The sequence below is a fragment of the Caretta caretta genome, chromosome 9 (genome assembly GCF_965140235.1).
Source record: "Caretta caretta isolate rCarCar2 chromosome 9, rCarCar1.hap1, whole genome shotgun sequence".
In the NCBI taxonomy this organism is placed as follows: domain Eukaryota; kingdom Metazoa; phylum Chordata; order Testudines; family Cheloniidae; genus Caretta; species Caretta caretta.
Window position 1 is genome coordinate 66,717,471 of NC_134214.1, and position 13,842 is coordinate 66,731,312.

Consider the following 13,842-nt stretch of genomic DNA (forward strand, 5'->3'; position numbering starts at 1 on the left):
TGGTGTATTCCCGCTGGTGTAAATTTTGGACAAGTGGAAGGAGTCAGACAACATTGGATAGTCACGACTTCTGTTTATCCATAGAATTATTTCAACATAGGAAGTAGTAGTGCAAGTTATCCCGCAACTGTAATTCACTCCTGAGCTAGAGATGTGATATGAAAGGACTGGTCAATCTACCGCCTTAATATTTATACTACTAATAAGAGTGTGAAGTAATGCCAATTCTGGTGGTAGTTTTTGCATTGTAGACAGATGTCCACTAAGAACTGGACCAACAACCCAAACCAATTGTACATACAATACATTGCCAAATTATCATCCAATAGAAATAACTTTTGGTCACTACCATCCTGGGCTAGATTAGAACCAGCAGCTTTGAGATGAAGGTCTCTGTGATTTCCAGGTATTTGTCCAGCTCTGGGAAAATTAGTCACAATAACTCTCAAATGTCAGAGAATGTAACCCCTTCACATGTTGCTGAATGGAAAGGAGTATTTCATAGACTTCTAGGCCAGAATGCATCACTGTGATCATCTAGTCTGACCTCTAGTATAGTACAGGTCCTCAAGTGGTTAGAGCACTTGATGTCGAGAACTCTGGGTTCAGTTTCTAACCCTAGTACTGACTCTGTAAAACTTTGGGCAAGTAAGAAAGGCCGAAAATTTGAAAAATGTCCTCTAATTTATGTGCCTTCATGTTTGAGTGCCAAACGTGAAACACCTTGGACCTGATTTCCATAGGTGTTTGCTGCCTATGGCCCCCATGGACTTCAGTGGGAATTGTGTGTGCTGAGCTCCTCCAAAAATTGGGTCTTAAGTTCCTAAAATTGGGCACCAAAAATGTAGATGCCTAAAATTAAGTCACTTGGGAAAACTAAGGCAAAGAGAGGCGAAGACCCACATTTTTCAATTTATGAAAGGGGAATAAATACTCACCTAAGCATTGTGAGGCTTTATTCATTAACATCCAGGAAATCCTATGTTGATATATTTCAGGTTTCAGAGTAGCAGCCGTGTTAGTCTGTATCCGCAAAAAGAAAAGGAGGACTTGTGGCACCTTAGAGACTAACAAATTTATTTGAGCATAAGCATCCGATGAAGTGAGCTGTAGCTCATGAAAGCTTATGGTCAGATAAATTTGTTAGTCCTTAAGGTGCCACACGTACTCCTTTTCTTTATGTTGATGTAGAAGTAGAAAGCACTATTCACAGTAGCAATAATGCTTCCTCTGTACAGTTCGTTTGTGGTTAAATTGGTTTAGTTGCAACTAGAGAAATGCAAAAATTTTTCTTTGTTTTTCAGAATTTCATAGGGAAAGTTTTACAGTTTCATTGGATTTTCTCCTCCCTCCCCCCTTTGTTTGGGCTTTATTTGCAGTTTTGATTAAATCAAATCAAAATACACATTTTTACATATTTTGGATGCAAAATCCTCTTTGCTTAAATGCTGTTGTTTGCTGTGATATGGGCCTGCTTTTGCTCAAGGAATTTGCCTATATTAGTGAAACTTCACAGTGTGTTACAAACTCAAAACACGTACGTTTGGAGATAAAAAGCATAAGGCTTAAAAATACCAGTTTTAAAATAAAATACTGTTTTCAAATACAGCTCACATTGGGACGTTCAGGATGAGATTTGCTTCCTACTGTGAAGGCTTTCAGTGTAGGGCACTGAGCCAAAGAGGGACAGCCTTCTTCGAAGGGGAAAGAAAACCAGATTAATCACTGTTCTAATTCCACTGAAGTTGATGAAGTTATATCCGCTATTAATTCAGGCCAAAACATTTATTCATATAACACGCTATTGGATTGGTACATTTACATTGTGCCTGAGTAAGCAGCCCTTATGAGAAATATAAACACTTTGCTTCTTTAACCCTTTCATCATTCTCCACTGAGATACTACATACATATATACACTTACCCAATCCAGCTGTAGCTCTCTCCCTCCCGCAAAACGCAGTGAAAGTCCTCTTTGTCTAGCACCCTGTCACCAAAACTCTCCACCAATGAGCTGAGTACCTCACTTTCCCTGTTTTCACATGCTGATCCTCCTTACAGATGGTCATGGCCCCATGTTCATTCTTCCCAGCTATAGCTATGTCCCACCTCTGTCTTGCTGACTCCCAACTTGACAATGTGGTTGAGAACCGGGGAAGGAAATACTCCAGGTCGGAGAAGCGTGGAGGCTCATGGTAAGGGAGGTACATGTAAGATGGGATTTCCATCACCCTAAACTCACCTACTCCCATGTTCCAGTGGCTGATAACCTTCCCTTCACTGGCCACCCAAATCTTGAAATCCGCCAGTAACCAGGTAACATCCACCTGAAAATCAGCTTGCTTCCAAAGCATCAGAGGGGCATGAAGTATGGTTGAAATGTTCATTTTCATCTAATTGGCTCTCTGGATGAGATCTTGTCTACATCTACTGTTAAAGACGGCACTTTTCTCTTAAGTTTTCTTCCGTAAATTCCTCCACAGTTACTGTTAGATATTGTGGTAGTCTTCGTTTCCTAGACTAAAATTTGTCTAGTGTTGCTGTGCACTGATAAACAGGGTCTATGTTCCACAGTTCTCAGGGCTGCGTGTTGGTGGTGGTTGAAATTATTCTGAGGTAGATACATGAGCACTTTTGTATAATATATTTCATGCAAGTTGACACCAATGTAAGATGTCACAATTCATTCCGAGTATGTTAAATTCATTTTGCATATCTTACAATTATCTGAGAATCAGAAAAATTGTCATAAATTCAACAAAATATTCCAGTGTTTGAATCAGGCAAAGCAGATCCTACCTGATCTTTTACTCCAGTATCTGTTTAGGCTTATTCACCTGTATCTGATTCTTGTTGATAGTAAATCAGTCAATGAAAACTCCCTCACAACAAATGAAAGAAGTTGTGACATGGCCTAACACAGTATCTCAGTTTCTGATAAAATCATGTAACTAGGTATAGTTCAATCAATTATACACCTCTAAACTGAAAATCATTAAATACTGAAAGAAGCTGACAAAAGGATAGGCCTGGTTTGGTGAAGTTTTACTTTTTTTTTTTTGGTTGTGTGGAACAATCCATTTTGTAATATCTGAGAAAAGTCTTGCTAGAAGACTTTTACCAGGTACTTTAATCATTTACATTAATGTGTCTTTACTTTGATGCAAAGAAAAAGCATCCCCTTAATACATGCTTTAACAGGTCAGCCTCACTCAACTCCATATTAAATTGTGTCAAAGCAGGATGCCTATGATTCCATATTTTACTTTTCTTTTTCTTTTTTAAGTCCTATATTATACTTTTTCCTCCACAGGAAATTAATTTTGGCCTATGAGTTAGATCCTATATAGTTCATAAATAAAGGACAACGAGTCTCAATCACTCGTTATCACCGGGATTGGTAAGGTTGAGAAAGATAGACTTGCTGGCAGTGTTATGTCCTTGCAAACAGAGCAGTTAAGGGCACTTGATATTTTGCAGGACAGAGCTCTTTGGGTATGTCTAGGAGCAAGCCTCCCAGCCCAGGTAGACAGACTAAAAATAGCAGTGTGGCGGTTGCGACTTGGGCTCTGAAGCCCACCCCACCTAGGCTTGAGTTGAGAGCCTGAGCACCAGCCAAAGCCACAACGTTCACATTTCTGTTTTTTGTGTACTAGCTAGAGTAACGTTAGCACAAATCTGTCTACCTGGGCTGAGGGGTTTGTTTCCAGCTGCAGTGTTGACATACCCTTAGTGATGTCAGGCTAAATGAACAGGAAAAGAAGAAAACTGAAGAGGCTTTTGTCATAAATATAAAGGGAAGGGTAAACCCCTTTAAAATCCCTCCTGGCCAGAGAAAAATCCTCTCACCTGTAAATGGTTAAGAAGCTAAAGGTAACCTGACCAAAATGACCAATGAGGAGACAAGATACTTTCAAAAGCTGGGAGGAGGGAGAGAAACAAAGGGTCTGTGTCTGTCGGTATGCTGCTTTTGCCGGGAATAGACCAGAAATGGAGTCTTAGAACTTTAGTAAGTAATCTAGCTAGGTATGTGTTAGATTATGATTTCTTTAAATGGCTGAGAAAAGAACTGTGCTGAATAGAATGACTATTCCTGTCTGTGTGTCTTTTTTGTAATTTAAGGTTTTGCCTAGAGGGATTGTCTATGTTTTGAATCTAATTACCCTGTAAGGTATCTACCATCCTGATTTTACAGAGGTGATTTCTTTACTTCAATTAAAAGTCTTCTTGTAAGAAAACTGAATGCTTTTTCATTGTTCTCAGATCCAAGGGTTTGGGTCTGTGGTCACCTGTGCAAATTGGTGAGGATTTTTACCAAACCTTCCCCAGGAAGTGAGGTGCAAGGGTTGGGAGGATTTTTGGGGGAAAGACGTGTCCAAACTACGTTTCCCAGTAAACCCAGTTAGAGTTTGGTGGTGGCAGTGGAGATCCAGGGACAAAGGATAAAATTAATTTGTACCTTGGGGAAGTTTTAACCTAAGCTGGTGAAAGTAAGTTTAGGAGGTTTTCATGCAGGTCCCCACATCTGTACCCTAGAGTTCAGGGTAGGGAAGGAACCTTGACAGCTTTCCTCACAAAGTTGGCTGAAAACCACTGATATGGGGAATTTTATCCTTCTGAGTTCTTTTGTTATGTAACAGGGATTATACTTCCTATGATCTGGTATTCCTTTAGGTGGCGGCTGCTGTATAAATAATGCCTTAGAGGAGCGATGATGTGGGCAGGACGCGTGAGGGCAGACTCAAAGAGCTTGGAAAGCACCTGCATTTTTTTCAGATTCACTGAAGCACACCTCTTCTCTGACCCTTTCTGTAACTTGTGTCTACGCAAGTGTATGATTAATATTAGGGTTATGATATTTTGGAAGAATTCCAGTTTAAGAAAGGACTAAGTATTCCAATTAATTTTACCAGCTATCTCATTTCAACATGTCTAATACAACCATGATTTCAGATGCCTGACTTTAATCTATTCTAGGGTGGCAAAGTGGTTTCTTTTTTGCACCCTATTTTAAAAAAATGAGATCTTTATACACAATTAATATGTTAAAAAGATATTTCCTACTGAATGTATTTTAACATCGTTCTAATGGCATTGGCAAAAACCTTTTTCTAATCAGTCTTCGATGACAACATGCTCATGGCATTCTGATAGTATCTTCTGATGAATGTAACTCCCTCCTAGCAGGCATGGAGATAACTTTACATAGCTGGAGGCTTGCTCTCTCCATTGTTTGCATTTTCCCTCAGAAGTTTCTCTTTTTACTCCAAGACCAATTATTCTTTTCCAAACCCTTCATTCCCCTGGAGTCTGCCTTTCTTTTGGGCTTCTTCTCCCTTCACTAATTCCCCTCCTGCTCTCTTTCCGATATACTTTGTGCCAAATTTTGCTGTCACACCACTCTAAATCTGAAGTAACTCCTTAGGGGATTTATACTGGAATGACTGAAAGCAAAGATGGTCATCTAATTATCACACTTCCACTTTTCTGTTTTATCTGTCCCTCATCATTGATATGGTTAGATAGAGATCTCCCAACTACTCCTCTTCTAAAATCTGCCTCTCTCTTCCCTCTACCACCTTCCCTCTCTGTCTTGCTCCTACATTGTCTTCTCTTTTCTCCCTCCTCCTCCTCCTCCTCTATATTTCTCATCCCTGCCCCTCCACTCTTCATTTTTCTTCAATAGCCTCCTTTTTCCTTCCTTGTCACTCAGCCAGCTATGGATATTACCTGCACTTCCAAATGACCTCCATTGTGGTGTGATGGACCTGGCACTCCAATCTGTGCTGTAGCTGGAAGTGATTCTGAACAGTACCGCTATACACAGATGTGGTCTAAATAGCAGCACTATACTTCTCCATATTGCCTTCAAAGTCCCTCCAACTTTCCCAAACCCATTAGCAGAGAGCATTGTTCCTGCCCATTTCTGTATACCGATGCCTTCTGTGATCCATAGAAAGGCCCATCAGCTACTGATGCCTTTGAAAGTGATAAATCAATGCTTTTTGTAGGAAAAATGGTTTAAATACTGTATGGAACTTTAACCAAACATTGAATTGCCTTAAAAGACCCATACAATTGCAATATTTGGGTTGTTGATTCTGCAGGAGAATATGTACATCTGAACAAAAACATTTTTATTGACATTTTAAAAAGAAAAAACACTTATTTCTATTATTATTAGGTATGCAAATTTTTAATTGATTTTTGTGCGAACCTAAATCAGACCTAAAGTATTGTCAGTGACTATTCAATTTCTTGGTACTTGGTATTGATAAGAAAGATAATCAGGGTTCTTATACACGTATGAACCGCAAGAAAGATGCTGCTGGAATAGCTCCTGCATTCCAAATTGTTTAGAAAATACCCAGGTGGGGTAAGTATTCTGTAAGGCAGCACTTACAAAGTACAGTTAATAGCTGAGTACTACATAATGGGGCCATATGTTATCAAGAATAAGGTCAGCATTATTTTTTGCAAAGTGACTGTACTGAGCAAACTGTGTATGATTAAACTTCCGTCATCCCATGTGTTTGTACTTTAGCTCATAGTACAAAAAAGGAAATTTGATAAGATGTATTAGATCATTGAATTCTTTTCCCTTTAAGGACTGGGTGAGTTCTGTGGTAGAGTATGGATCAAATATTACTAAACTGACAACATTTGAGTTTAGAAAAAAAATCCCAGAGCAGGGATATATAGATTTATCTGGACAGATTAATCACTAATGTGTTTTAATATTTCATTTAATAAAACCACTTAAATTCTAGGCTTTCACAGAAAAAACCTCGGACAGTGATAAAAATGGCATTCTATAATTCAAATGTTTTAAAAAATAAAAATAAAGAAATGCTCCAAGACTGAAAATCTAGTAAGAATTAGCATTTATATAAAACTTTTAATCTTCACAGACTGTCCAAACACAATGTAATTTATAGGGCTAGCAAAAAAAAAAGATATTTTTTCTGCAGGAAAATTTTTAAAAAATCTTTCCCCCCATAATGTTCTGGGTTTTTTGTTTTTTTTTTTGTTAGCGGACGTGGGTGGAGGGTGTCAGGGAATTTGATGAAAAAGCAAAACCTGAACTTTTTTGTTTGTTTTCTCAAGTTGACCCAAAACAAAAATTTTTATTTAAAATTAAACAAATAGTAATTTTGGTTTTGTTTCCTGGTGTTTAAAAACATATTTTTAAAAAAATAGAAACAAAAATTTGACAATTTTTTTTTTTAAAAAACCTCTTTTGGTCAAAAATAATTTTCAGTGAAAAAACTGAACCAGCCCTGCTAATGAAATTGCATCACACTCCTGTGAAATAAGATGGAAAGTGCACAGAATGGCACAGTAGCCTTATTTATTCTAGCTTTTCTCTCCTAAGATTTTCCACTGTGGCAACTGCACTGGTGGGAGCACTGGTGTAGAGAAAACTCCGTAGATTTAGACACCTTTGTGGCTAAAACAATGATAGGCTACTTTAGGGTGGAAACAACTAGTTCAGACAGAGTCAGAGGTTAAATAACTTGATCAAGGCACTACAGTGGGTGGAACTGGCATCAGGACATAAGAATTCCTGATTCCCAGCCCCATAAGTTATTCCTTTAGCCCTTCAGCTGCTACACAAGTCTCTTATATCCACAAACATGACCACATAAATGCAGAGTAACCTGTTGAAAACAGCTACTCATAAGACCAATAAAAACCAGTTGCTTACCAGAGGTGACTTTCTAATAAAGCTGGAACAGAACTGCTCATCAGGATACTTTAGGGCAGTAAGTTGTCTAATAAAGTTGGGCACTAGTTAGGTTTTGTTGCTGTTGAAGAACTTGATTTATACTACAAGTGAGAGCTGTAACAAAGGTTATATAATATGCTGTTGTGGCATTATCCAAAGACCATTGAAGTCCATGGCATTGCTCCTGTTGACTTCAGTGAGCTTTGAATCAGGCACTGAGGAGATATTTAGTTTAAAAACATTAAAGTTGGGTTGTAATCTTGAAAATTTGAATATTTACCGGCTACACAGCAGCATCCAAGTGAACAATTGCAATAAGTATAGATCTTTCATTAGATAATTTGTCCAATAATTCTAAAATCAAGAGCCTTTTAGATGTCTGGCTTGGAATATTAACCAGACATTTAAGCCCCAGCTATAAACTAATTAAAGCTTTCCTATAAATTATATATCATCTACAGGATTTCCTTGCTTGTCAGTACCTAACAGAATTGGTGTGGTTTAGTGTCCACAAGTCTTTTAGCAGGCTATTGTTTCCCTTAACATCAGTTCTGTGTTTTGGCCTGAGGTATTGCTAAGACATAAGAGGCTATAAATTACCCTTATTACCTTAATCATTACAAGATTGCTGAATAAGCTTCATTCCATCATATAGGAATCACATTCCAGCAGCTGCTCCAGGCCTTTAAGATTTGCTGCTGCTTAGAAGGAATAAGGGTCTGAGTCAATCGATATACAAAGCATTATGATTGCACAGAGTATCATATGTGCAACAAAGACCCTTGCATATAATTAAGGCTGTGATTGTGTCTCTGAGGAATTTACACATCTAAAAAGTGAATAAATACAGTAATGGGATCCTTCAATGTATTTTTATTTCAAATAGCACATGGAAATCACAGCAATAAAGCATTTTTTTATATATTTCGCCTGAATATATTTCTGTTTCCAGTATTTCACTCTCCATTTTACTTGAGCGTTTGGAATTGTGCTCAAATTGACAGTGTTGGAAAACTTGAAATAGTTTTGCAGACTGCCTAACTATGGAACTCTGCCAATATGTTACTCATGAGAGTGAGAACAAAAAGACCTTGGACTGCTACAACCAACCAGTCCAAAGAACAGTCTCTTTGCCAACCTCTTTGAACATGGAAACAAGCTGGTAATTATTGAGGTTGCAATTTTCAAGCTGATAGGCAGTTTTAACATGTTAGATTAATAGTTAATTTTGGTATGTTATACTCACCCCAGGACACTGCTGTCAATTAGTAATATAACTCAGTTAATCATAGCAGCATTCTGCGCACACACACATACAAAGCATGGATTTGGAAAGTGGAACCTGCTGGGATTGAGCAATTTCTGTGATAATGGTGATGCCATCTCTTCTTAGAAAGCAATCGGATACAATTTGAAATGACTCTCAGTTTGAGTTATGTTCTTTTAATTTTTTTAAAGATACAATTATTGAAGCAAGCATTTTGCCTTCAGGTCTGTCCTTGTGAGGCAGAAAATCCAATCAGCAATGCAGACCTTCAACTACAATAGTTGAGAAACACTAATTGTACAGTAACATTGGGTTGAGTGAAGGAGGACGTGTTACAGGGAGAACAGTGTATACATCACAGCACACTGGGACCAAATTCTTCAGCAATGATCCTTATATTGTACAGCAACATTAATCCATTCTGTCACAATTAAATATCCTTCGCCCCACACCAACCCAACTATGGTTCCTAGATGCAAATCACAGACAATTCATCATTGATTATTTTCAATATATATATATATTTTTTTGTTATGCTCTTCAGGCTGCCTAGTTCCAGCCCCCAGACCTTGATTCCCATAGTGTTGTTCAGGTGGCCCAGTTCAGAACCACCTTTCTCCAGTGTGTGGAAAAAAAGGGAGAGCTTGTAAGTGGCCACAGCCGCTAATATCCCTGGACCTCTGCTGCTACACTGTATGTCCCTGCAGTCCTACTCATCAGTCTATACTTCTGGGACCTGCGGCTGCCTGGCATGTGTTATAATCTGACCGATACCCTCTTGAAGGGAAAGTCAGAGAACAAGTGGCAGCTGTAGGCAGGTTCCCAGTAGGGCAGGGAGACAGGGGGTGGGAGAAAAGTAAATTCCCATGGCTTCCTGAAAAAATAAAGGCCAAACTCTGTGGCTGGGGAATCAGAGGGCCCTGACTGAGATGCATGGGGCTCTTCATCCCTCTGAGCTACTGTTTCAGGCTCTGCAGACTCAGACTCACTGCATCAGTTTACCCTCAGTTCAAATTTATGTTCTCTCTGCAACCATAAGAGCTACAACCAATTTTTAAAAAAACGTAAAAGAAAGAAAGCTAAGATTTTGGACTGAAGCTGTGCAGCAAGAGGCAAATTCTGATTGTAGAATATACATACACATAGTTACAGCACATGACTGGAACTGATGATCTACAGGGTCTATTCCTAGTTCAGGCACTAACTTGGCTTGTGACCTCAGGCAAGTAATTTAAACTTTTTGCCTCAGTTTCCCCATTTGCAAAAAAAGGATTAATTATCCTAACTCATATGGGGCTGTTAGACTAATGTCATTAATGGTTGTAAAGTGCTTTCTGTTCTTTAGAGGAAGGGCACTATGCCTGTCTTTCTATTGCTAATGGACCCCTGATCACAGAATTATGTACAGAGCATCTGAGTTATGTAATACAAATTATTTTGCTATTTTCACTACTTTCAAACCCGGCTGAGATTCAGTCAGTCTTTCGCGCACAATTGTCAAAGAGAAACATCCTAAATCTATAGACTTATTTCAGTTTCAAGTAATTTATAAAAATCTTTACATGCAAATGTCTGGATTTAAATTTCATTTTCTCTGGCATAATAGAATTTTGAAGCATTGCTGCAGGCAGGATTTTGCCCTGGCTATTCTACCTCATCAGCGATTTTCAAAATCCCAAACACAATCCTCATAGGTATATGGACAGCATTAAATTAATAAATTCAGATTCCAAGGACTATTGCTTAAGTGTATCACCAATATGTTGTTGGCAGATGTACCTCCCTGTAGGTTTGAATTAGTTTTAGGAATATTCCTTTACACATAACACAAGGTTTCTTTCCAGGTTCACAGTTCTTTTCCATCTTTCCGCCCACTCCCACTGAAGTCAGTGGTTAAATTCTCATTGACTTCCATGAGATCTGGATTGGGTCTGTCCATTTAGCTAAGAACGCTGCTACTCTTGGGGAACTGATCGTGCACCATTTAGATCAAAGGCAGCTTTGCCATTCACTTCAATGGGTGCAGAATCAAGCCCTAGTACAGAATAATTGTATTTCTTCAATTTAAAACTTTCATTTTATCTTATTTACAATTATTTCTCCCCACTTCATCAGTTCTCCTGGGAAATTCTGCCTATTGCACTTAGTCACATGTTGTTCTGGTCATCTTCTGGGTGCAGAGGGTGGAACACAGCTTACTTTAGACCACACCAACAGTGTCCCTGAGTTACTTGGAAATAGGATTGTTTCTTTCTGTGGTTGTAGGCATATCTGTTCAGTTTAATTTGTAGTATAACTATCTCCTCTTTTGTAATATGCTGAGCCAAATTCTTCCCTTATGTAACTGTTTTGAAGTCAAACAACTTAGAGCAGGACTAAGTTTGCCCATTTATTTTAAACACAGCCATAATACAAACCCACTAAACTCTGGATCTTTCAGCATGTTAAAGGATTTTCCACGTTCCTCGAAACTGCACCACATGATGAGAACTATGGCGCATATTAATTTCTTTAAGCTATTAGGAATATACTTACGATTCCTTATTACTATGAACTATGCATATAAATTATGTTTGAACTGCAGTAAGCATCTGGCTTAATGCTATGTATTGATCGAAACACTGATTTAGTGCACAGGCATGGAAATTGTTTCTGCCCATCATTGATTATGGGAATATTACATACCGTATCATATGGTGCCATCTTCTGTGCAGCAGAAACTATACTGTATATGTAAAATGATGTTGGAATTGTTTTATCTGGGTGGTTTTTCCATTCATTGCACAATCCAGCTAATTGGTTGACTGATCAGTTTCTTTCTTTTTTTTGCAATACAGTATATACTACACTAAGGGCAGTATTTGTTTAGCGTGTAGTACCAGATTACCCTCTGTTTTATATCAGTCCAAAGTAGCAATTCTCTTCCCATTTCAATATTACAACAGTTAAAGAATTTCTGAAATGTTTTGTCTGGTATTGTTTATTATAATCTTCTCCAGATAAAGTCTACTTTGCTTTATCAAGTACTTTTGAGGCCAATGAACTGAGCAAATTTTAAATTAAATTAGAGAGCCAACATAGTGACTCCATAGTTAAATTGTGCAAAGGGTACTTGAGGAGCAGTTTTGGGGAAGAGTGAAGGGAAAGAGGGCAAATTAAAGGCTACACAAAGGATATGCACATGTAAGCTAATATCTGTAGGTGGAGGTAAAAAACCAAAACTGGTTGTGACACTACAGTTCTCACAGTGAGCTTCTTAACTGAGTACAGAGGAAAGTAACTGGAGTTGAGGAAGACAGTGTGGGGCTAGCAGTCTGAGACACAGATAGGCGCAGCCTCATTCTGAGACCAAGGCCAAAATATCTGCGAGTGACTGCAATTCGGACTTGTCTTGTGCTAGGAAGCGAAGAACCAATAGTGCAAAACTGAAACAACCCTAGACTTTAGACTTACAACAGGCATTGAGTTGTTTTCATTTAATGTGGTAAATCTCTAACCCAGTAAACTTGGGTAGTTTTTTTCTCTTTTACAATAATTACAATTGCACTATAATAAAATAAAAGCCGGCAATTTATGCCATCAAATAAACCAGTGGCTTTAACCAGTGATAAGCTGCCAAAATCTTAACAACAGGTTCCCTCCTCACCCCATGAGGGGGTCACTGCCCACCCCCGCCCCCCGGGATTCCTGCCGCATCCAACCCCCACGCATTTCTTGATCCCCCCACCCCCAAGGACCCCTGCCCCATCCACTCCCCTCTCCTGTCACCTGACTGCCCCCAGAACCGGGCAGGAGGGTCTTGTGGGCCACCGTAGTGGGTGCCCACCCCACCCTTAAGAGCCAGAGGCACCTGCCGGGGGGGGGCGAGATGGGGAGTCCCGGCGGTGCTTACCTGGGGCCACTCCCAGGAAGCATCCAGCAGGTCCCTCTGGCTCCTAGGAGCGGGGGAGCATAGCTGGGGGGGAACAGGGGGAGCAGCCGCTCCCCCACTGATCATATCAAAAGTGGTGCCTTAGGCGCCGACTCCCTGGGTGCTCCGGGGCTGGTACACCCACGGGGAAAATTGGTAGGTGCAGAGCACCCACCGGCAGCTCCCGTCCCACGCTCAGCCCCAGCTCGCCTCCACCTCCTCCCCTGAACACACCGCGCCCCTCCCGGCTTCCCGCGAATCAGCTGTTCGGCGGGAAGCCGGGGAGGGCTGAGAAGTAGGCGGCGGCTTCCCATTCAGGCCGAGGGTGGCAGAGATGAGCTGGGGTGAAGAACGGTTCCCCTGCGCGCGTCCCCCTGCCCTGGGTTACCTGCTGCGGTGTGGGCAGCCCTCCTTGCACCCCGCCCCACCCCAGCTCACCTCCGCCTCTCTGGACCTGAGCGGGAAGCCACCGCTTGCTTCTCAGCCTGCCCCAGCTTCCCGTGTAAACAGCTGATTTGCGGGAAGCCTGGGGGAAGGGGGAGAGCGGAGAAGCAGGGCAGGGTGGCGCATTCAGGGGAGGAGGCGGAGGTGAGCTGGGGCCGGGGATGGGGCGGGGAGCTGCCGGCGGGTGCTCTGCACCCACCTTGGGTGCTCCTCGCGGAACAACCAGTTCTAAAACAGCTTCTAAATTTAACAACCGGTTCTAGCAAACCAGTGCGAACCAGCTCCAGCTCACCACTGGCTTTAACTACCCCTCAGTATTTCTTTTCCCTACTATGGATGCAAAATTTACTAGGTTATTTTATGACTTATGTGAAATATCAGCAGGGCTGATCCTATTCATTCCTGCATATTTAGAAGCTGCAGCGAGATACTTGAGAAATTCAGGGCAATCTCCTCTCTTTAAGTCATTTCAGTCCACTATGGCAGTATAAT